At 35.1% G+C, this 24834-nt stretch overlaps 1 protein-coding gene across 2 annotated transcripts in view; it reads left to right on the plus strand.

Moving 5' to 3' along the window:
• Positions 1–19806: 19806 nt before the first annotated feature.
• The window catches only part of LOC136032783 (RNA polymerase II-associated protein 3-like), a 75851-nt gene continuing 70823 nt past the window's right edge, over positions 19807–24834 (plus strand). Inside the window, exon 1 of one of the 2 annotated variants that reach the window (XM_065713142.1) lies at positions 19807–19929. The gene's annotated coding sequence lies outside the window, so the exon portion shown is untranslated. Of the gene's footprint in view, positions 19934–24834 lie in introns of both variants that reach the window. The other variant, XM_065713143.1, reaches the window with a different exon arrangement.

Raw genomic sequence — 24834 nt, forward strand, 5'->3', positions numbered from 1 at the left:
GACACAGGGAATATAAATGACGACCGGGACAAAGGGACACAACTACAACTTGGACGCCGGGAGGCACAGGGGGGATATATAAATGACGAACGGGACACAGGGAATATTCGACTAGCAATCACCATCAACAAAGCTCAAGGGCAATCATTAGAATAATGAGCTATTAATCTGAATACGGATTGTTTTTCCCAAGGACAACCGGGACACAAATGACGACCGGGACACAGGGAATATAAATGACGACCGGGACACTCAATGAAAAATTACAGAACGGGACACCGGGACACAGGGAATATGAATGACGACCGGGACACTCAAAGAGAAATTACAGACTGGGACACCGGGACACAACTGACGACAGGGACACAGGGAATATAAATGACGACCGGGACAAGGGACACAGGGAATGTGAATGACGACCGGGACACTCAAAGAGAAATTACAGACTGGAACACAGGGACAAAACTACGACGGGGATGCCGGGTGCACAGGGGGGATATATAAATTACGACGGGGACACAGGGAATGTTCGATTAGCAATCACCATTAACAAAGCTCAAGGGTAGTCATTAGAATAATGAGGTATAGATCTGAATACGGATTGTTTTTCCCATGGATAATTATATGTTGTATGTTCAAGAGTCGGTAAACCTGACAATCTGTTTATATGCACAGACAATGGGACAGCGAAGAATGTTGTATTATCGCAAGTTTTACGTAGTTAAAAACATATATATATTTATATATATATATATATATGTATATATATATATATATATATATATATATATATATATATATATATATATATATATATTCATAGGTGGGACACAGGGACACAACTACAATGGCGCGTAACTAATATGGCCCCCTCCAACTAGGTGTTGGGTGGCGCGAAGCGCCACCCCAACAGCTAGTAGGTAATAAAAACATACGAATATAGAGGTTCATTCCGTAAGTTAATTCTTAAGTTATGTATACTTTTTACTGATGAAAAAGTTCGTAAAAAATTTAAATTTCTAGTTGCTTTTTTAAGTAACCAAAAAATTGGAGGGCAGCTAGGCCTTCTCCCCCTCTCCTTTTTATCTCAAAATCTTCTTATTAAAACTATGACAAAGCCATGTAGCCCAAAACGTTAATATGCAAATTTAGTTTTAATTATTTATGAGTGGAGAGCCAAAATCAAAACATACATTAATTCGAAAACGTTCAGAAATTAAATAAAAAAGTTTTTTCAACTGAAAGTAATGTTCGAAATTAAAACTTAAAACGAACAGAAATTTCTCCGTATATAAAAGGGGCTTTTCCTCCTCAACGGCCCGCTCTTTACGCTAAAGTTTTTTACTTTAGCAGTTTTAGCTGCCTTTTGAGTAGAACCACAAAATTTTCAGCCACATATTTTTAAGCTAGATTCACTAGCACAATTTGAAATACGATGGAAAAAAAAAAAACAAAAAAAAACTAGTTTTTTTTCTACTGAAGATAAGCAACAGCATTAAAACACAACTTGATCATCTCCAGGACAAAGTTTTAATTTTTCCAGTACAAAGCGAGCGAACCAAAATAATGTTTCTGTGATTTTTGGGAAATTGGGCGTTGGCTGTCAGTTTCCCATCGTTTATTTGGAGCGGCTTAACCATGCTCTTCAAGTTGTAGCAAGACCTCCCAAATTATTTGAAATAGTTTGGCCGTATAAACCAGAAATGTTGATAATGGACAGGATAGGATGATTCTTTAAGATACTGAGTACCCTATTGTTTTTATTGGGTTTTTTTTCTTCTTCTTCTTTTTTTTACTAGCGGTTGAAACAACGATTAAACATTGTGGAATTGTTTTCTATAGTATCTATTCTGAAATCAACATCTTTCGAAACAAATTTCATATATGAGTTTCAAGGTTGATTGGGGGAGAGGGGGGGAGTGACACATCGGTTTTGTGTATATTTTTTCGAATTATTGTTTTGCTGGGTGTATAATGGGTAAGGTTTGTCTTTGGCGGTTTACTTCTAGACGTAAAAAGAGACTTAAGTAAATCTCACTTTTTTCAGACAATTTATTAGCGACAATTTCAAGAATAGAGATGAGGTATGAAAGACTACTTTGCAGACGTTAATTGTTATATGCATTATGAAAAACAGCTGTAGTGGCCTGGAGTCGTCTTTGCGAAGGATACAGACCAAATTTCCTAAGTAGTTCAAAAGCTTAGCAGAGTAGCCAACTAGAGTGTCTGAAAGGTTGAATGAAAAGGCTTGGACTTGTTTGTGATGCTGAAATATGTGTCGAAAGTCTTGTGGTTGTACTCAGGAGGCAGTTAAAACAGGAGGTTTGAGAAGGGGGGGGTCTTTTCACGTAGAAAGTTTATTCCGTAAATCGTCGTTCTAGTCAATGCCTAAAAACGAATTCAAACTTGTATGTTAATGAAAATATACAAAATCTCTTTTGTCTCTTATACCAAGGAGTAAAAACAGGAATGCTTCAGATATATTTTTAGTGGGTAGCTGTTCCATCTTTTTTTTTAGAAGATCTTTGTATATGTTTTTTATGACATGTTTTGATAACCAAGGGAAGGCCAGGGCCTTCTTGAACCTTTCAAGTGGCGCTTCTTGCTGTGTTCTTTAACTTATACTATTTTAATGTCTTCTTTATTTTTTTTTTTCACAACTCTAGTTTGAATGCTTGTGATCCATGTAAATGAATAGATAAAACGTAGATGTAACAAAAACAAACACGCCATCTACATGTAATTTTCGCAATGGAAGTTCTTTCGTAGATTTGTTTGATTTAAATAAAAAAAAGTTTCGTGTTAGTTATAGCAACCATACCCAAGAAGTGCAGTTAGGTTAATCCTAATGAAATATTCCAAAATATGATGAAAATATTATACTTTATTAACAAAATTATGGAAACTACATCAAAAAACAAGAGCTAAGAGCTCATATGGCACTTGTGACGAGGCGAGAAGAGCTAAGAGCCAAGAGATCATATGGTATGAGCTCTAACAAAATTCTATGAATCAACAGATTGATTTTAAAAGGAAAATAAGAGGCTTAATGCCGGTCAGGATTTAAAATAAGAGCTCTGAGTCACGATGTCCTTCTAAATATCAAAATTCATTAAGATCCGATCACCCACTCGTAAGTTATAAATACCTAATTTTTTCTAATTTTTCCTCTCCCTTCAGCCCCCCAGATGGTCGAATCTGGGAAAACGACTTTATCAAGTCAAATTGTGCAGTTCCCTGACACGCCTATCAATTTTCATCGTCCTGGCACGTCCAGAAGCACCAAACTCGCCAAATCACTGAACCACTCCCACCAACTCCCCCAAAGAGAGCGAATCCAGTACGATTCTGTCAATCACGTATCAAGGACATTTGTTTATTCTATCCACCAAGCTTCATCCCGATTCCTACACTCCAAGTGTTTTTCCAAGATTTCCCCCTCCAACTCCCCCCAATGTCAAAAGATCTGGTCGGGATTTGAAATAAGAGCTCTGAGACATGAATTCTTTCTAAAAACCAAATTTTATTAAGATCCGATCATCTATTCGTAAGATAAAAATACCCCAATTTTCACGTTTTCCAAGAATTTCAGTTTCCCCCTCCAACTCCCCCCAACGTCACAGGATCTGGTCGGAATTTAAAATAAGAACTTTAAAGCACAAGATCCTTTTAAATATCAAATTTCATTAAGATCCGGTCACCCTTTCGTAAGTTACAAATACCTCAATTTTCAAAATTACCCCCCCCCCCCTCCAATTCCACCAAAGAGAGCAGATCTGGTCCGGTTATTTCAGTCACATATCTTAGACAAGTTTTTATTCTTCCCATCCAGTTTCATCCTGATCTCACCGCTTTAAGTATTTTCTAAGATTTCTGGTCCCCCCACCAAACTGCCCCCCCCCCCCAATTACGCTTGATCCGGTTGAGGTTTAAAATAAGAGATCTGAGTTACAAGGTCCTTTTAAATATGAAGTTTCATGAAGATCCGATCACTCCTTCGTAAGTTAAAAATACGTCATTTTTTCTTATTTTTCAGAATTACCCCCCCCCCCCCCCAATAGATCGAATCCGTTCCAATCCGTCACGTATGTAAGACTTCTGCTTATTTTTCCCACCAAGTTTCATCCCGATCCGTCCAATCTAAGCGTTTTCCATGATTTTAGGTTCCCCCACCCCAAACTTCCCCCAACGTCACCAGATCCAGTCAGGATTTAAAACAAGGCTATCGAAATATTCAACACCAGACTTTAGAATAATATCAAAAATGATTACCTTACCCTTTTGAATTATCGACACCGTTCTTTATAGGTAGGAATTTTTTCATACACTTCAGTTACAATTTTATCCTTATCTTTTGACATAGATTCTTGAATGACTTCCATTTCTGCTCATCAAATTCAAGGAAAACGTTTTAAATACGTATTTAAATTGCGCGTTTGAAAAGGCGGCCTTTGAACATGTAAGCAATAACTGGGGTCCGCGTTGTCTGTGCCCAAAAGACATGGGAACTAATTAAAAGTCAATAGCTAAGTTCATGAATGTGAAATCATCATTGATGACTGTCACAGTGTAAAAATATTTTCCCTTTACTGTGCTGACTGCATAGATGACTGGAACAGTTACATCCGCAGGACTTTGCTTCTTAGGGAATTCCAATTTCGTCAGCAATAGTTACAGCTTAGGGGTATAAGCCTAGAGAAGGAAAAATGTTAAGAAAACATTTCATAATACGCACAATAGCTGTAGCAAACATCTTTTGCATGGATCCCCCCTATACTTTACCGCCAACCCCCCTTCCCCTAAAAAGCAAATATATAGTCCAAATTATATAAAACCAATGCATTCTGTCACCCATCACTTGTTTTCCGGTTCTTCTTTTAAACAGTTAATTCAATTAATAAGTACAAGGTATGAAACAAGAGAAACGCATTGGGGGAATAGAGGGGAAATATATAATTTCGACTGTATATTTACACATTAAGGGGGGGGGGTAAAATATAAGGGTTCCATGGAAAATCTGTTTGCTACAATTGTTATGCATATTGTAAATTGTTTTCTTATCATGCTTCCTTCTCAAACATGTTTCCTCCTTAACTCGTAAGTTAAAAATACCTCATTTTTCTAATCTTTCAGAATTAACCCTCGCCCCCAATCCCCCAAAGAGAGCGGATCCGTCCCGGTTATGTCAATCACGTATCTAGGACTTGTGCTTATTTTCCCCACCAACTTTCATCCCGATTCCTCCACTCTAAGCGTTTTCAAAATTTTAGGTCCCCCCCCAATTCCCCCCAATGTCACCGGATCCAATCAGGATTAAAAATAAGAGCCTTGAGACACGATATACTTCCAAACTTCAAATTTCATTAAGATCCGATAACTCCTTCGTAAGTTAAAAATACCTCATTTTTCTAATTTGTGCAGAATTAACCCTCCCCAACTCCCCCAAAGAGAACGGATCCGTCCTGGTTATGTCAATCACTTATCTAGGACTTGTGCTTATTTTAACTTTCATCCCGATCCCTCCACTCTAAGCGTTTTCAAAATTTTAGTCCCCCCCAATTCCCCCCAATTTCACCGGATCCAGTCAGGATTAAAATAAGAGCTCTGAGACACTATATACTTCCAAACTTCATATTTCATTAAGATCCGATCACTCCTTCGTAAGTTGCAAATACCTCATTTTTTCTATTTTTTCAGAATTAACCCTAGCCCCCCCCCCAAACTCCCCAAAACAGAGAAGATCCGTTCTGGTTATGTCAATTATGTATCTAGGACTTGTACTTATTTTTCCCACCAAGTTTCATCCCGATCCCTCCACTCTAAGTGTTTTCCAAGTTTTAGGTTTCCCCCTCCCAACTCCCCGCCCCCGTCACCAGATCCGGTTGGGATTTAAAATAAGAGCTCTAAGACACGATATCCTTCTAAACGTCAAATTTCATTGAGATCCGATCACCCGTTCGTAAGTTTAAAATACCTCATTTTTTCTAATTTTTAAGAATTACTCCCCCCCCCCAACTACCCCAAAGAGAGCGAATCAGTTCCGATTATGTCAATCATGTATCTGGGACTTGCGCTTATTTTTCCCATCAGGCTTCATCCCGATCCTTCCACTCTAAGTATTTTTCAAGATTTTAGGTTTCCCCCCTCCAACTCCCCCCAATGTCATCAAATCCGGTCGGGATTTAAAATAAGAGCTCTGAGACACAATAGCATTCCAAACATCAAATTTCATTAAGATCCCATCACCCATGCATAAGTTAAAAATACCTCATTTTTTCCATTTCTTCTGAATTAACCGGCCCCAACTCCCCCCCCCCAGATGGTCAAATTGGGGAAATGACTATTTCTAATTTAAGCTTGTCCCGGCCCTGATACGCTTGCCAAATTTCATCGTCCTAGCTTACCTGGAAGTGCCTAAAGTAGCAAAACCGGGACTTTAGGTATCCCCCTCCAACTCCCCCCAATGTCATCAGATCCGGTTGGGATTTAAAATAAGAGCTCTAAGACACAATATCATTCCAAACATCAAATGTTAAGATCCAATCACCCGCTCATAAGTTAAAAATACTTCATTTTTTCTATTTTTTGAGAATTAACCGGCCCCCCACTCCCCCCCCCCCCGGATGGTCAAATCGGGAAAACGACTATTTCTAATTTAATCTGGTCCGGTCCCTGATACGCTTGCCAAATTTCATCGTCCTAGCTTACCTGGAAGTGCCTAAAGTAGCAAAACCAGGACCGACAGACAGACACACAGACCGACAGAATTGGCGATTGCTATATGTCACTTGGCTAATAGCAAGTGCCATAATTATGGAAAGCAGGCCAACCAGAATGCATAATATTAAATAGATAACCTAACCACCTCTATATATTAAATATTCAATAAAATATACGTGTAAAGTAGTTTATTTAACTGACCCTAAGCTAATTATTTTCGAAAGTAGACAGAAAAATCTGTTCACTCTGATCAAAACTTGAGTAACCTCGTGTGACGCTGTCCTAATATTAGTGTGATCGCTATTATTAACAAAGACCATAAAAACCAAATTTTTTCAACTGAAAGTAAGGTGTTAAAGTTTTTAGCATTTTTAAAAAAGATTCTAATTAAACGATCCTTTTCTAATTTTAAATTAACGATCCTAACGATTAATGATTGTTAATTTAAATTAACGATCCTAATTAAAAAAAAGAAAAGGATTTTAATTATTCTAATTAAACGATCCTTGTGTTTCTGGAGTCGTTCTTAAAAATTGGGACAAACAGTCAAACTTTAGTGTAAAGAGCAAGGTATTCAGTAGGGGGCAACCCTTTTTTTATACGGAATAATTTCTGTTCCAGTTGTGTTTTAATGCTGTTGCTTATTTTCAGTAGAAAAAAAACTAGTTTTTTTCTTCCATCGTATTTCAAATTGTGCTAGTGAATCTGGCTAAAAAATATGTGGCTGAAAATCTTGTGGCTCTACTCAAAAGGCAGCTAAAACTGCTAAAGTAAAAAACTTTAGCGTAAAGAGCGGGCCGTTGAGGAGGAAAAGCCCCTTTTATATACGGAGAAATTTCTGTTCGTTTTAAGTTTTAATTTCGAACATTACTTTCAGTTGAAAAACTTTTTTATTTAATTTCTGAACGTTTTCGAATTAATGTATGTTTTGATTTTGGCTCTTCACTCATAAATCATTAAAACGAAATTTGTATGTTAGTGTTTTGGGCTACATGCCTTTGTCATTGCTTTAATTGGAAGATTTTGAGATAAAAAGGAGAGGGGGAGAAGGCCTAGCTGCCCTCCAATTTTTTGGTTACTTAAAAAAGCAACTAGAACTTTAAATTTTTTACGGACTAATTCATCAGTAAAAAATATACATAACTTAAGAATTAACTTACGGAATGAACCTTTATATTCGTATGTTTTTATTACCTACTAGCTGTTATATATATATATATATATATATATATATATATATATATATATATATATATATATATATATATATATATATATATATATATATATATATATATATATATATATATATATATATATATATATATATATATGTGTGTGTGTGTGTGTGTGTGTGTTTTTAACTACGTAAAACTTGCGATAATACAACATTCTTCGCTGTCCCATTGTCTGTGCATATAAATAGATTGTCAGGTTTACCGACTCTTAAACATACAACATATAATTATCCAAGGGAAAAACAATCCGTATTCAGATCTATACCTCATTATTCTAATGATTGCCCTAGAGCTTTGTTGATGGTGATTGCTAATCGAACATTCCCTGTGTCCCCGTCGTCATTTATATATCCCCTCTGTGCACCCGGCGTCCCCGTCGTAGTTTTGTCCCTGTGTCCCAGTCTGTAATTTCTCTTTGAGTGTCCCGGTCGTCATTCATATTCCCTGTGTCCCGGTCGTCATTTATATTCCCTGTGTCATGGTCGACAGTTGTTTCCCGGTGTCCCAGTCTGTAATTTCTCTTTGAGTGTCCCGGTCGTCATTCATATTCCCTGTGTCCCGGTCATAATTTGTGTCCCGGTGTCCCGTTCTGTAATTTCTCATTGAGTGTCCCGGTCGTCATTTATATTCCCTGTGTCCCGGCCGTCATTTGTGTCCCGGTTGTCCTGGGGAAAAAGAATCCGTATTCAGATCTATAGCTAATTATTCTAATGATTGCCCTTGAGCTTTGTTGATGGCGATTGCTAATCGAATATTCCCTGTGTCCCGTTCGTCATTTATATATCCCCCCTGTGCCTCCCGGCGTCCAAGTTCTAGTTGTGTCCCTTTGTCCCGGTCGTCATTTATATTCCCTTTGTCTTGGTCGTTATTTGTGTCCCGCTGTCCCAGTCTGTAATTTCTCTTTGAGTGTCCCGGTCGTCATTTATATTCCCTGTGTCCCAGTGTCCCGGTCGTCATTTGTGTCCCGGTCTGTAATTTCGTCAGTGGACAAACATGATGTGAGTCGACAAACAACTTCATGACGGCATAATGATCAATCCTTATAATGACGTCAGTCAACACACAAACATGACGTCAGTCAACAAACAAACATACAACTTATTTATATATATATATATATATATATATATATATATATATATATATATATATATATAGATAGATAGATGAGGGGGTTCACTCCCTCTTCATCAAACATGAGTTTAAACACGAACTCAGTTACAACTGATCGCACATTTCATCATTAGTATTATTGGGTCCATTGACTGTACCTGTCCGTAAATCATCAATGATAGTAGTTATGTTTATAGGTGCTTCCTTTTTCATTAATTCATCCTTATGCTCTCTTTTACACTTAAACATGCCGAATCTAATCAAATTGTCTGTGTTTCGTTCAATTTATTACCTTGTGAGAGCTGAATGGATAAAGTTCCGCTTCCTAAATTATAAGGTTGCAGGTTCGAATCCTCGTCTCGTAAGGCAAAGGCGATTATTCAAAACATTGACTGGAATGAGCTGAAAAAGTTTTTTTTTTCATTTTTTTCTTTACATTGTGTGAAGGCAGTCCATTACAGATTTATTTGATTTCCTCATTGTGCGTTTGCACGCAGTACACCTTCGGATAATTTTTTTTAGGATTGTTGGTAGGCTCAGTAATTATGCGTTTGGGGATAGAATCTAATGGGCCCTTTTAAAAGTACAAAGTGATTTGAGGCTTACTGTTGATTTGACTGAAAATTCAAAAGTGATTTGAGGGCTTATTGGATTTGAAATTTGAAGCTATAGGGCGCTTTTTAAAGTCAAAAGTGATTTGAGGCTGACTACCTGCCCCCGACACCTGTCATTTCCTGGAACAAACATTAAAAAAATCATACATACATTTTTTCAATATTGTTGATAGGCTCAGTAATTATGCGCTCGGGGATGTCTCCCTCCCCCCTCAGCCATCAGGGTAAAGGCTGTAAGCTCGACAGTTTGTTCACCGTGTACAGCTAAGACACCCTCGATATTTTTCCACTTTACATAATTATTGCTTTATCAGATATTGGATTCATTCACAATCTAATATTAATTTTCTATAATTAGTTAATTCCTATAACTAATTTCCTATAACCTATAACTAAGAAGTATTGAATACATTATTGAACATGTAATTACTGTCAAAAATTTTAGCACAATACAACTTCGGTCTTTATATATCTATATATATAAAAATAAGTTATAAGTTTGTGTGGTTGTCCGTGTTTTGTGTTTGTCCGCATATTTGTGTTTGTTTGTCTGCATATGACGTCATTATAAGTATATGAGGCTTTGCATATGACGACAAAGGCTTTGTATATGACGTCATTATAACTATATAAGAAGGCGATTCAAAGATAAATATCAGTATAAATCTTACAATGACAGAAGAAACAGCCGAGGAAGCTGCTCAAAGAGCTAACTCAAAGAGAAATTTTAGTATAAATCATACAATGACAGAAGAAACAGCCGAGAAAGCTGCTCAAAGAGTTAATGCCAAAAGGCTTGCGGCTAATAGAGAAAGTAAGAAAAGAAAGCGTGCCGAGGAATCACAAGAACAGCGTGAAAACAGGCTTGCGTCTCAAAGAGAAATTACCAAAAAAATCGTGCCGAGGAATTACAAGAACAACGTGAAAACAGGCTCGAGGCTCAAAGAGAAATTACCAAAAGAAAGAGTGCCGAGGAAGCTGCTCAAAGAGTTAATTCAAAGCGAAATTTTAGTATAAATCCTACAATGGCAGAAGAAACAGCCGAGGAAGCTGCTCTAAGAGTTATCCCAAAAGGCTCGCGGCTAATAGAGAAAGGAAGAAAAGAAAGCGTGCCAAGGAATCACAAGAACAGTGTGGAAACAAGCTTGCGTCTCAAAGAGAAATTACCAAAAGAAATCGTGCCGAGGAAGTTGCTCAAAGAGTTAATTCAAAGAGAAATTTTAGTATAAATCCTACAATGGCAGAAGTAACAGCCGAGGAAGCTGCTCGAAGAGTTAATGCCAAAAGGCTTGCGGCTAATACAGAAAGTATGAAAAAAAGTGTGCCGAGGAATCACAAGAACAGCGTGAAAACAGGCTTGCGTCTCAAAGAGAAATTACCCAAAAAAATCGTACCAAGGAATCACAAGAACAACGTGAAAACAGGCTCGGGGCTCAAAGAGAAATTACCAAAAGAAAGCGTGCCGAGGAATTACAAGAACAACGGGAAACAGGCTTGAGGCTAAAAGAGATTATGCCAAAGGAAAGCGTGCCGAGGAATCACAAGAGCAACGTGAAAATTATCGCCTGGCATTCAGGTACAGCCCAGTCGATGATTATAGCTTGAGTAGATGTGTTCAAATTGGGACTATGTCTAAAATTTGTCCCTATTGCAAGGCCTTCAAATTTAATGGTGAAACAATGGGAATGTGTTGCACCTCAGTAAAAGTTAAAGTTCCTCAACTGGCTGCACCACTAGAGCCATTGAAGACTTTGCTTACTGGAAATATGTCAGAATCTAAGCGTTTTTTGTTAAACATCAGAAAATATAACTCATGTTTCCAAATGACGTCGTTTGGTGCCCAAATCAAAAATCAAGATCAATTTATGGCTACTTTCAAAGTAAAAGGGCAAATTTATCATAGAGCAGGGTCCCTTCTACCATTCTCAGGTGAGAATCATAAATTTTTAGAAATCATAAACTGTACTTCATCAGTGATAGAAATTCTGAATTGAATGCACGTTGTGAAATTTCTCCCTACGTTGAAAGGACTATCATTTCCCAATTGCAACATCTTTTCCACGAAAATAATAATTCAGTGCGTCTGTTCAAAACAGCAATCGATTTGATGCCTACTGATACGCATAAAATTGTTATTTCCGCTGACAAAACACCTACTGGCCAACATTTGCATAGATACAATGCTCCAACTATCGAAGAAGGGGCAATCGTTATGGTCGGGGATCAGTTTTTACCTCGAGATATAATTCTTCATAAGCGAAACGTTCAGCTGGTAAGAATTACTGAAACTCATCGATGCTACGATGCCCTACAATATCCCATCCTTTTTGGGATGGAGCCGACGGCTATCTCTTTAATAATAAATTGATAGATCCATCCAATTAAGGGTACCTTGCAAATTGTAGTCAGTACAATTTTGGTACCGTTACAAATTTAAGTATCAAAAACAGTGTCATTTGCCGTCAAATGAATCAGTTTCCTCGATGCCATTTGAGTACAAAAAAGATCTCTCCCAATTGTGTCTGAGTGGTTATTTCCTTGTATCTCTGTCGGTCTTTCTGTGATTGTGTATGACTCAGCGAGTTTGTATGTCATTTCTGTCTCTGTGTCTGTCTTGCTCTGGTTGCCTCTGTGCCTGTCTTTGTGAGTTTATGTGTGACTCTGCGTGTTGCAATGTTTTTATTGTTTCACTCTCTCTATCTCTCCCTCCCTCTCTCTCTCTCTCTTTCTCCCTCTCTCTCTCTTTCTCCCTCTCTCTCTCTCCCTCTATCTATGTCTCACTCTCTCTCTCAAAATGAAAGCCAAATGCGAATCATATGACTATGCCTCACCCTCTGAACAAAAATGGGTCAAATATTACACTTGTGAGTTTTAACCCCCTGATGCTACTTTACAAGATGCATTTTTCTCAGTGCTGTATATAGCCTTGGGTGATTGTGAATCTGGTCCAGAGATCATTTCATAATGGATTAGTCCCTGATGTTTCTTTTTGCTGGTACTTTGACCCCTTTGTCTAAAAAATAAAAAGATAAAAGTAAATGTAGTTCGTACCGATCAATAACTGTTTCAACAGTAATTTGTAAATTATTAGAGCTGTAAGTTATTGATGAAATCAACCGAGTTTGTTCCATGTCAGACAATCAGTTTGGCTTTTAAAAAAGCTACAGCCGTGAACATATCTACCGAGTTATTGCAAACGTTCTGTTAGACGTGGAAGAAAATAAGGATATTATTATTATTATGGCTGGTCGTGATGTATCACGGGCATTTGATTCGAGGATACTTCCTCAGCTACTGCTCAGTGCCAGCTACCGTAGGCTTGATCGCTGAATCCTAAGTGTTTACAAACATATGTATATTACACTTCATGTATTTGTTAAAATGCATGTTCAAAGGGATTTCGTTGTTCAAAAACTATAATTCGTATTTGGAAAGGTATTAGGCAGGGCGGAGTGTCATCGCCTCCGTTTTATAATAATAGCGTGCTAGAGGCTCAAAAGAAATTTAAGATATCATTTATTTTTCGAGGCCTTGGTTTGTCAATTATAAATTATGCTGACGATTTCCTGAGCCTAAGTCGGACCATATCTGGCATAGAGGAAAATTTTGAGATTTTATGTTCCGAATATAGGAAAATAGGGCTGAAATTTAATGCTGAAAAGAGTAAAGTTGCTTCAATTGATATATTACTCAATCGGTCCATCCCCAATATCGTTTGTCTTGATGGTCATCCTGTTAAGCTGTCACCAGGTATAAATTACCTTGGATTACCCATCGGAAGTGACCTAAAGCATACAGGATCACTTTTATTAGAGCTTCTAGAAGCAAAGCTTCGTAAGGCATACGGCCTGCTTGTTCCTCGTAAAGCACATTATAAAAGGACTGTGCTTTTTAATATTTATAACGTGTTTTTTGCGCCAAAATTGTTAGCTTTGTCGCCTTTTTGGAGTGTTTTTAGTGCATCAGATAAATGAGCTTGTCGATCAACTTTCTTTTGATATGCAAGTTTCTACTGGGTGCACCTCTGTGAGCCAAAAACTGGCGTACGGTTTATATATGGAGTTGTTGATCCGTATGTTCTTGTCGTGGAGCGTAGATAGCGTTTTAAACAGAGTTTGGGTACTTCAAATAGCTTATTTAGTTCCTTTTTATAATTGTTTTTTCCTATTGAAGTTGCCTATTGTTCCCTTTTTTATTATTAATTTTTTCCTTTTCCTTGTATGCTCTATTTTGACACCATTAGGTTTATTGGGTAAATAAAGTTTCATTCATTACCACATTATTTTTACATAGTTGCAGTTTTGGCAAATAGACATGGTATGTATTATTCCCTTAGTACAGCATTATGCCTTTCTTTTCCCCTTCGCTTTCATACGAACATTAATACCGGAATGACGACGACAGGATCAATCAACGGTAATGTGTTACCAGAAACCTAAGCAAAAAATTGGACTTCGTCGTCACCTATTAGCTTCAGACTTGCATTATCTTTGAGCACTAGCTTCTCTGTAAATATTAGTAGTATAGTAAATGTATATTCTGCCCCACCTAGATCACCCCATCAATTTACAGCATTTTCAGTTCATTTTACATCATTTTAATATCAATTTTGGCACATTTTGAATGTTTTCTATCCCTACATTAACATGAAAACACGTCCTTGGAAATCAAATTTAGTCTTCTTTTTATACATTTCACAGTGCGAATATGGGATCTAAATCGCCCCATCAATTTATCCCCTCCCCTTTTTCAAATTGAATTCACACCATTTTAAATGAAAATTTCCGACATTTTTACAATTTCAAATTATGAGCTTTGAGATCAAAATAGGTCTTGTAAAATAAGGGTTTGATGTTATTCCGTTTTTCCTATACTACCGATAAAATATAAAAATTTAATATTTAGTGGATAGTTCGTTATTAATGTCTAAATAAATTTATTTTATTCTTCAGTAACCAGTATTCATTCAGTAATTTTCTTTTCAGTAACCTTCAAGTCATACCTTTATCTATTTTTTTACTTTCTTTTCAAGATCGGTTGTCTTAAAATCAAAACGCTTAGGGGCAAATAAATCAACTATTTCACTTTCAAAATGAATAACTTAATTCGTTTACATTTATTTACCATTTTCATTTAGCTTAAAAGGTTCTTCTTTTATTAGTTGCTAATTCTATTAAACAAATTTCCAAATAGGAAATAACTTATATAATTGACAAATAATTTGCTATCAATGACTTCCATGATTGCTTTTCTTTCTGAAAATATAACGCCGTGAATATTATACAATTTAGCAGGTACTTGATCTAATAAAAGTATAATTTCTATATCAGCACTTGATTCATTTCGACAAATATTGGATTCATGCTTTGAAAAATCAAAACAATCTAAAGTATACACTATTTCAAAATCAATGTGACTTACAATCGTTCCACTATCAATATTGTTTGTTTATATCCTAACTGCGAAAATTGATGATGAGTCTTTGAAAAGTCTTCATTAGCATCACTGAAATCACTTTTAAAAGTTTCTTGTGGATATTTATATCCATTTACTCTCACTTCAATTCTATTAGCGTTTCTAGAATCAAATACCATATTATTTAGCGTATAGCCGTTATCTTTTTTCAGATTTCTGAAACACAACAACAATTTTAGTTATTTTGCAGATTTCACTGCCTACCTTCAATTTTAATTCCATATCCGTGTTATTATCACTTTTCTGGGTATTACACGCTTCCCATCTTAGTTCAAATGAGCTGCTCTTTCCTAATCAGGATTTTAATTGTTCCGCCTTCTTCCTTAATCCGGCTTCTAATTGAATTACTATGGGTAAACTGGGATGTAATACTGGTAACATCCATGATAAATACATTACATCTACTTAAAAAATTTTAGCTCCATATTTTATAATCATATTGGAAAAATCGTTTCTTTTTGATATGATTTGATGTGTAATGCCTCTAAAAACACAATAAATATCTTGACAAAATCGAAATAATCCTGATAATGGTAAATACATACTAACCACGTGACTTTCTTTGGTCTTATTCAATCTTTTAAATAAACCACTATTAAAAGCGTCATTTCGTTTAATTGAAATGATTCCACCACCACCTGCTACAGCAGGTGTAAAAGTGCTTTCAAACTCATTTTCTGCTTTAAATAAATTATTGGATTGGATTTTATTTTCATACCTAAACATATTACTAACTGTGCTTCGACAATAGTCATCTGAAAATTCTAACATATTTTTAAACGTAGTCGTTAAACCTACGTAATCAATACTTAAAATATATTTTCCATTGATAATATATTCAGCATTTCAAAAGAAATCAAATCAATTTTTTGTTAAAGTAGCTTCAGCATTATTTCACATATTTGATCCATCCAATCGTGTTATTTTCATTTTTGCATAATGGTAATTATTACATGGGAGAATTCAAGGTTCCACATCTTTTAAAATGACATTATAAATTAATTGTTGAGATACATTCACATTATTTTCTCTCATTTCTGTATATATTCATATTTGGTTGTAGAGTCATCAATAAAAGATTTTCAAATATGTACCAATAAGAAGCAACAACTTGATTCACTGCCATTTATATACAGAAAAAAATAAACCAAAGTTATTGGAAGTGGATCTTTAAGTGGGTCAACAAGAGCATCAACGAGAATGTAGTTTAAGTCCCTTAACTAAAATCGTCGCATCCAATAAGCCTTTCCCCTGTTCATCAAGATGTTTATTGAAATATCTCCTATTGTTTGAAACTATATCTTTTAGAGGTGTCAAAATCTTTTCGATATTCAATCGCTCTAGTTTTAAATAATTACTGTCAAGGTTTAATCATAGGGTTACACATAGAACTAGCTTCATCTTGTATATTTTTTATGGGTGTCTAATTGAGAATTGACGATATTTTTAAATAAACTACCAGTCTCACTACCATACTCTCTTGCATAAAAGAATTGTTTCTTATTGATCAACATTTTCTATATAGATTTCATTGAATAATTTCATTAAACTTTATATATAGTCATTGTAGCACGTTGATGTATTCGTTTCAATCGATTGGAAGATTTTTCCCTTTCTATAGGAATCTTACACAGTAGCATTCCAGGTTCTGTTTTTGGAGCAAAAGTCCAGATTACATCAGAGGCTCTAATCCCATTTACAATTGATCTATCCACTAATGAGCAGTGAATATGTATTTTATCAACATTTCTTGAAATATTAGGAACTTTAGTACCTTCATTAAATTTACTTCTTAGATCAGCTTCATTTTCAAATCCTAAAATAAAATATAAATCACTATTAAACCGAAATTTATAATTATCTTTCAAAATGATATTACATTTAATTGTTGCTAAATTGGATGATATACTGATTGGGCAACGATATAGGGATGAATTGAAATAACGAGTTAAGAAATAAGTTAAACCCTCTTCATCATACAGAACATAGGGTATAACAGCATTAACCCATTCATCTTTATTTTTACTTTGTATTCAAACGTATTGTTTTCAAATTGGTCACTAGTATCATACCATGACTACCATAGTATAAATTGAGTTAAAGCTATATCATAGTACGTGTTTTGATCTAACGTTATCAGATTACTTGTATAGGACTATTTGAGTTCACTTTTGTTACTACTAATAATAATCAAAAAAAATATTACAAAAGTAATTTTGTTCATAAAATTCAAATTCTGAGATAGGTGTTGTAAATAGTATTATAGTCATTTTCGTTAATAATTTTATTTTTGAATAATTAATCTACCAGATCAATAGCTTCATTTCCCACTTCATCAGATTTATTTCCAGTAGTTCTGCTACCTAGCAAACTATATAATTTTTCAATCACATCATTTGCATTCATGGAATTCCTAGTTCCTAATTGAAGCTGTATAACATCAAAGTTATCTTTAATAGCTTTCAACCTTCTTCTGTAGATTTTTACAACTTGAGACTTTTTTTCTAATACACGAAGTCCCGCATCTTTCTTCTTTTCTCCGTATCTTTGATTAAGTATTCCTGCTTTATCAATTGCCTCTATTAAATATTGACAGTGGTCTAAATAAACACAAGGCATTTTAAAACATTGATTCTTGGGATCATAGTATTTTACCAAAACACCCTTACTTTTATTAATTCTAACCAAATCACCAACATTGAATTTCTTTATGGATGGTTTTGGAACTTCGACATAAAGAAAAAAATTTGTGTAGACCTCGTTTAGATTTCCTTTTTTACTCGCTTCTATTGGATTTATTTTAATGGATCGATGATCCGTATTGTTATAATTTTAAACGAAAGAGGGTAATACGTCTATCCAACATTTTGTGTTGTTATTGAGTAAAATATCTCCATAAATTCTCTTTATTTGTTTTATTAAACCGTTCAAAAATTTGAGCCTTCAATTCACTTTCAGACGAGAAGCATAATATTTCATAACTTTCAAAAATACTTGAACGTTTTTCAAAACAATTTCTTTTCCTTTATCTGTTTGTAATTTTTTAGGTTTTTCTATTTTTAAATAAACCCGTAAAAGCATTAACAATTTTATTACCCGTTTAATCCTTTAAAGGAATACAACAATCACCATTTACTAAACCATCGATGACTATAAGAATATAATTTAAACTATTATTTTCACTTTTATGCCAATAAACCAAATCTGCTTGCCACTGGTTGTCGATACTATGAATCTCAATACGTCTTCTTTCAAATGTATGATAAGCTGGATGGTGCAAAGAAAAACTATTTTGATTTAGCAACACTTCTTTGATTTTAGTTTTGACACAGTAAAACCATGTTCTTTTAATTTTCAATGTAAATCATCAATCCATGCAAAGTTTGAATGATATAGTTTTAAAAAATAGGTTTCTACCCTACCCTTGCCAGTACAAATAACACTTCCTTTTGTCCAGGGCTTTTGCTCATTGCTTCCTATTTTTTAAAATGATTTATCTTGCAACCACAAAATGTATATATACCTTTAATTATTGACACTTCATTTCTTTTTGAAACTACCAGAGTTCAAGACTCGGTTACAGTAATATTTTTACATCTTATACTAAAAATCTCCATTTATTACAAATTTAAATTATTGAACAAATGTAAATTAATAAACATATTGATAAAACACTAACAAACTTCTACGTTCTCGAGATAGTCTCAAGAGTAGTCAATAGCAAGCAATGAAATTCCTTAGGCTTGACTATTTTTTAGATTTAGTATTTTGTTTAATAAAATCAGCTCCTAATATATGGCTGACATTGCAAAAGTAATTAAAAGTTACTTACAACGTAAATAAAAATTTGTCAAGATAAAAATCAATTGCCTCATAATACAATTAATTAATTACGGTCATTTTCCATAAACCATAATTTACAGACTATTGGCAAACAAACTTAAAATATTAAATACCGTCAATTATAATCTTACTAATAAAATATCAATGTACGATTATTATATTCAATTGTCAATGTAAAAAGACGAAAAGACAAAAAGCAGTACTAATAGAATATTGAACCTGAATTAAAAGTAAAATTAGAAAATGAAATCAAAGAAAATAATAAAATCATTTCAGATTTAAAACTTCAATTTACAGTGAACGAAATAAAGAAATTACTGAACTTAAAAGTTATTTTTAATCAAAACAGATTTCAAAATTTAGAATTTCTTAAAGATGATTTTGCTTTTACAGCATGAATACAACATTTTCGAAAGTATTACCTGAACAATTTAACTAAAGATTCCACTAATTTAGCCGCTTCCTATCTGTTGAAATATAACCCAGAGTTTGTTAGATCATTTCTCAATTTACTCTGACCTCAAATTAATAGGAAATATGTCAAATCCAGAGGAAATGAAGCCAGTGCTAAATCATTTAATTATAATAGAATGACACTTTGAACACTTACAAACTTTTTATGATTGAAATCTTTTGCCCATTGTCACCAGTAAAAAAGTGTTTTTGCAAAACAGTTTTGTTTGAGCTCAACCATATGTAATTTTTGTTTCAATCTTGCGTTAAACATACAAGCTGGTTAAACCAAAATTGTCATCGGTTAAACCACCTGGTTGACGCAAAAAAGGCCTTATGGGTTTTTGGGTGAAGTCATTTTTTAGGCTAAGCTAAGCTCTTGGCTTTGTTCGGAATTCTCGAAACTAGCTGATGAATTGGCATCTACATCAAGTCTGCACTGTAATTTAAAAATAAAGGCTAACGTGTCTCAGGTTTGTAATTTATTTTGCAGAAACCTTCTTAGCGTAGCCTATAGAATCTTTGTTAAAGATAAAAATTCCTAGTATAGTAGGTCTAAAATTCGTATGCCGTGAATAGTTCTCTAACCGAGTAGGCTAGACTAAGCCTAGTTGCTTCTCTGTAGTGTCATGCAAACCAGCTTTGTTGTATTATTGCCACTTAGGCAAAATATGGTCATGTTAATACTATAGGTATTATTACATAATTACTGTTATCACTATAGGATCTTTATTATTATTGTTGTTATGTGTTTTCTTTTCTTTTTGAATAAATAATAATAAATACTGCAACCCCTTGTTCAGAAGGAAAATTATCAAATTTTTAGTTGGCTACTTCTTTGAAGCATCCTAAAGTACCTCCTTCTTTTTTATTGTTTCCCTTTGTAGTTTAGGAATAGCGTACTGCCTCAATACCATGCTATGTAAATTTGGATAACTCTTAAATAGCCTACTTTCCTAGTAAGAACATGGACATACCCTATGTCAGATAGTAGCCTACCTCTTAATCCACTTTCCACATGTAATATTTGCTACTCTTGCAAATTCGATTTAGAGCCCTCAAAGTCACCTTAATTTATACTTTGGCTCCATTGTTGAGATGACTTACACCTTGTTCTTATTTTCTTTGCAGTTTTCTAGGACTAAGATAAAATATAGCCCACTAGGCCTATTTCACTCAAAATCAATTGCCTAGATGGTATGTTATAATCATCTAAATCATACCTGCTCCATTTTTATGGATTTATTATGGTCAAATACAACAAACTGAACAAATTATAAGTTGGCTATTTTAGTTTTGCTGGTTTCAATGTTCCAAATAGCATAATTCATAGATGAGTTTAAAGTATAGGTGTCATGTTGATTTATTACTTATATTAGAAGAAGTATCACTAATAAAGATTATGGTAAAATTCTAGTTAATTGACTTCTTGCTATCTTGAAAAGGGTTTAGGTTATGAAAATGAAACTTTCAGGGACATGTCTACAGGTTAAAGTATGCCCTGGGAAGGTATTTTAAAGAACCCACCTCCACTCCTCCCTATAGAGGGCCCTGAAATTTGCCTACATGACAGGTCTATACCAATTGAAATTTTGACAAAACAGGTCCTGAAAATGCAATTCCTAGGGCTATTATTTGAGTAGAAATTTGGGCCATATCAAAGTTTTCTTTTCAAAATTTAGGAAATGTATTTGCCTATCTTTAAAACTTTATAAAATGGAATTGAGCAAAGTTATGAAGCTGAAAATAAATTTTTTATACTTCAATTAAGCAGAAGATCTATTTTCAAGGTTTAACTTTTATAACACACATAATTTTTAAGGTCAGGGCCCTCTTGAGGGAGAAGGAGTGGAGGTAGTTGCTTCAAAATACCTTCCTGGGACATACTTTAGTCTGTAGATTCATCCCTGAAAGTTTCATTTTCCTAACCTAAGCCCTTTCTGAGATAGCAAGAAGTCAATTAACTAGAATTTTACCAAGATTATAAATAGTATAGGACCCAGACATATTCCTTAGGACCGCCACTCAAAAGCTTGGGTTTAGGGGGTTTAACCCCCCCCCCCTCCCCCTCCCAAATAAAAATGTTTGTCTGACTTGTAAAAATGTAACAAAAATGAATATAAACTTTTTTTGCAGTTTGTTTTTGCTTTGTAAAACCCCCCTGAAAAAAAAATCCTGGAAATTGCTCTGGGCAAGGGTTACTTGCTTCATAGAACATCTAAATAAAGGATATAACTTAACCAACTTTACTTAAACTTGCTAAATGTCTACAGCTTGACAGCATGTGTACCAATTGCAGCTGGTGCTGCCAAAAGAACATTTGAAATTTGGAAAAATTGACAGAGACCTCCCTTGCTTGTTTCTCAACTTGACTCCTATGCATAGTTTACAAATTAGGAAAATCTCACTAAATTAAAGCAAGATTGTTTGGTAATGGTCCATTTTGAAGAGCATGCAACTCCAGATTTATGCTGTTATTAGCTACATATTTACAGATATAGTATTTCATATTTGTTTTTTCTTGATAGACCATAATTACAAGTCATAAAACATTATTGCTTTTGATCTTAAACCCTGTATTATAACAGTGGATCAATCTCTACTTGGTAATAGGGGGCCTAGGGTCAATTTGGCTAATGTGAGGCTGGATAACAGTTTTGTTACCTACCCCCTTAAAATAAAATGCTTGGTAAGTGCAATGTGGACAATTGTGATTATGCTTATGAACATTAATTATTATCTAGTTATTGTCTAGGATTTATTAATGTATAATTAGAAATAATTGTTTTAGAATTCCTATAAAATAAGAACTTAGTAGCTAAAATTGGCAAGACATCTACTGGCAAATACAGCTTTGTTCCTTCTGATCCAGTATCTGATTCAAGTGATTTGGCCAAGCCAATTGTCTCTAAACTAATCTAATTATGGTTGTTGGTTCATGAAGCTTGAGGTTATATTCCCAGTTTCAAGTTGGTTTGCATTTAAGATCTGAGCTCTTTCATTTCAAAGATTAGATTATACATTTGTATAGAACTTATTGAATGACCATTGAAGTTAAGTTTTCATTGATGAAAACCTCACTCTCCAAAGTAGAGAAACATTGTACCTGTATTCCTTATAATAAACAAAGTACCTTAATTTGCACTTTGGAGTGATAAGATCCAATGGATTTGTGTTGCTCCATGAGCAATGATGGCTGACACTTGCTACTTATCTTGATCATGCCAGCAGTATTTCCAGTTCCTGCATGACCACTCCTTATCCAGTGACTTCTTGAAAGTTGCTGACACTGTAGACTTGGAGAGGGAATTCCAGTTGTTGACAACTCTTTTGGAGAAGAAGTTTTGATGCATTCTTGTGTTCACATGACATTTAGAAAGATTCTTTGAATGGCCTCTTGTATTGGATTGCTGAGACTTGTTCAGGTTAAGGAGACTAGATGTGTTGTTGGAGAGTTTGTGGGTAAGCAGCATGTTACCTTGTCTGTGGCAGTAAACCAGTGTAGGTAGATTGAGTTTTTTTTAGTCTTTCTTAGTAGGGGAGGTCTTTCAGCCCATCTATAACCTTGGTGGCATGTCTCTGCATGCCCTCAAGAAGTTTCATGTTGCCTTTGTATTGGGGAGCAGCTATGCAGTTTCCAAAGTCAAGGTTCGGTCTTACAATGGCTTTATAAAGTCTAAGAAAGACTTTGAGGGATCTGCTTGTAATAGATCTCTTGAGAAGGCCAAGTCCTGTGTTAGATTTGGAAACCATATTCCTTGTGTGGGAGTGAAATTTGAGCTGATTATCAACAAGTACACCCAAGTCCCTTTCTTTGTTTTGGGTTTGAAGATCAATGTGTGTTTGCTTATCAGGATCCCACATTGAGTACACTACGTTTTTGTTCTTTGGTCCAAAGTGTAAGAAGGAGCATTTGCTGATGTTGAATGATAGTAGCCACTCTTCAGCCCACTCTTGGATATGGTTGAGATCAGAATAGAGGCTTGTGCTGTCTGCTGGACCAAAGAGCTTGGAATCATTGGCAAATAGTGTGATATTGTTGCTAACCCTGGTGACTAAGTCATTGATGTAAATCAAGAAGAGGGTTGGGCCAAGGATTGTACCTTGTCAGACACCACTGATGATATTGTAAGGTTTTGAGTATATCTTCTGACCACTTGATCTAAATAGTCTAACCAGTCCAAACAGTATTGCCTAAGAGAAGGACATAATAATAAAAAATAAAAAAACAGCCAATAAATCCAGTAATTTTCTTTGCTTCTACAATAATCATAATCCTTTTATAATAATGTCATATGCAAAAGAGAGAGGGTTATCATATGCTTCATATTCACAGGATCTATGTATTTTATTTATTGAACTAATGAGACATATTGATATGGTGCTGGAGCCATCCTGGCCTAGTGGATTGGTGTGCTGGATTCAGAATCCTTCGTCTGAGAGGATGCAGGTTCAAATTCCAGTATACCCAATTAATTAGTTTGGGATGGGGGTCAGTGGTGTGGCTCTGTAAGCTTAGCCAGAGTTGACCCAGCTCTAAATTGGTACCTGGAGAAATCTGGGGAAGGTAAACAGGAAGGGTGTGCGAAAGCACAGGATGGTTGGCCCCCAACCCCCCATTGCATTTCCTGGCTGAAGGGCCAAGAAATGGAGATCAGCACCGCCGGTAGGGACTGTAAAGTCTAACGCCGTATTCTTTACCTTTTTACTTTTTTATTGATATGGTACGTCTGAGTAATAATTTGATACCCATACAGTGAACTTTTTGCTCTGTCTGGCACCATGCCTGTAATGGTAGTCAAGTTCACATTCATACCAGTGATTAAGAAGCCCTCTAAAAGGGTTTAATGAGCATTCTGCTTCACCTATTCCAAAGATTGGCTCACAAAGGGTCATCTGTCTGCACTGGGACTAGAACAAAGGTTAGTAGATTGAAGTGTTCTACATATATATCAACTTTTTCCTTTTGTATAACTGTTTTTCCAACTTTTTAAATATATTTCTTAACCAGATGTTAAGGTTTACTACATTCTTGTAACATTGTATCTGGTAATATGTCTTGGCAACTAATCAAAACCCATCTAAAAATTTTCCTTGGCAGTGCTTTTTTCCTTTTTTGGTTACTCTTGCCTTAGGTTTGCTCTTCATTAGGTTCTATCATGATTCTAAGGAAGGGTTTTTGCAGAATCTATTTCTTGCTCTCTCTGTTTTCCCCTCTTTTTCAAAGTCGGTTTTTAATACTACGCAGCTTTTTTTTATTCTAAGTAGCTAACAATAGCACATATTTATTAAAAAATGCCTTACATGATCATGCTAATTAGTGGCAGTTCTTGTCATAATAAAAGATAAAGCACAAAACAAATAAAAATTATAGGCAT

The sequence above is a fragment of the Artemia franciscana genome, chromosome 11, assembly GCF_032884065.1.
Source record: "Artemia franciscana chromosome 11, ASM3288406v1, whole genome shotgun sequence".
Classification (NCBI taxonomy): Eukaryota; Metazoa; Arthropoda; class Branchiopoda; order Anostraca; family Artemiidae; genus Artemia; species Artemia franciscana.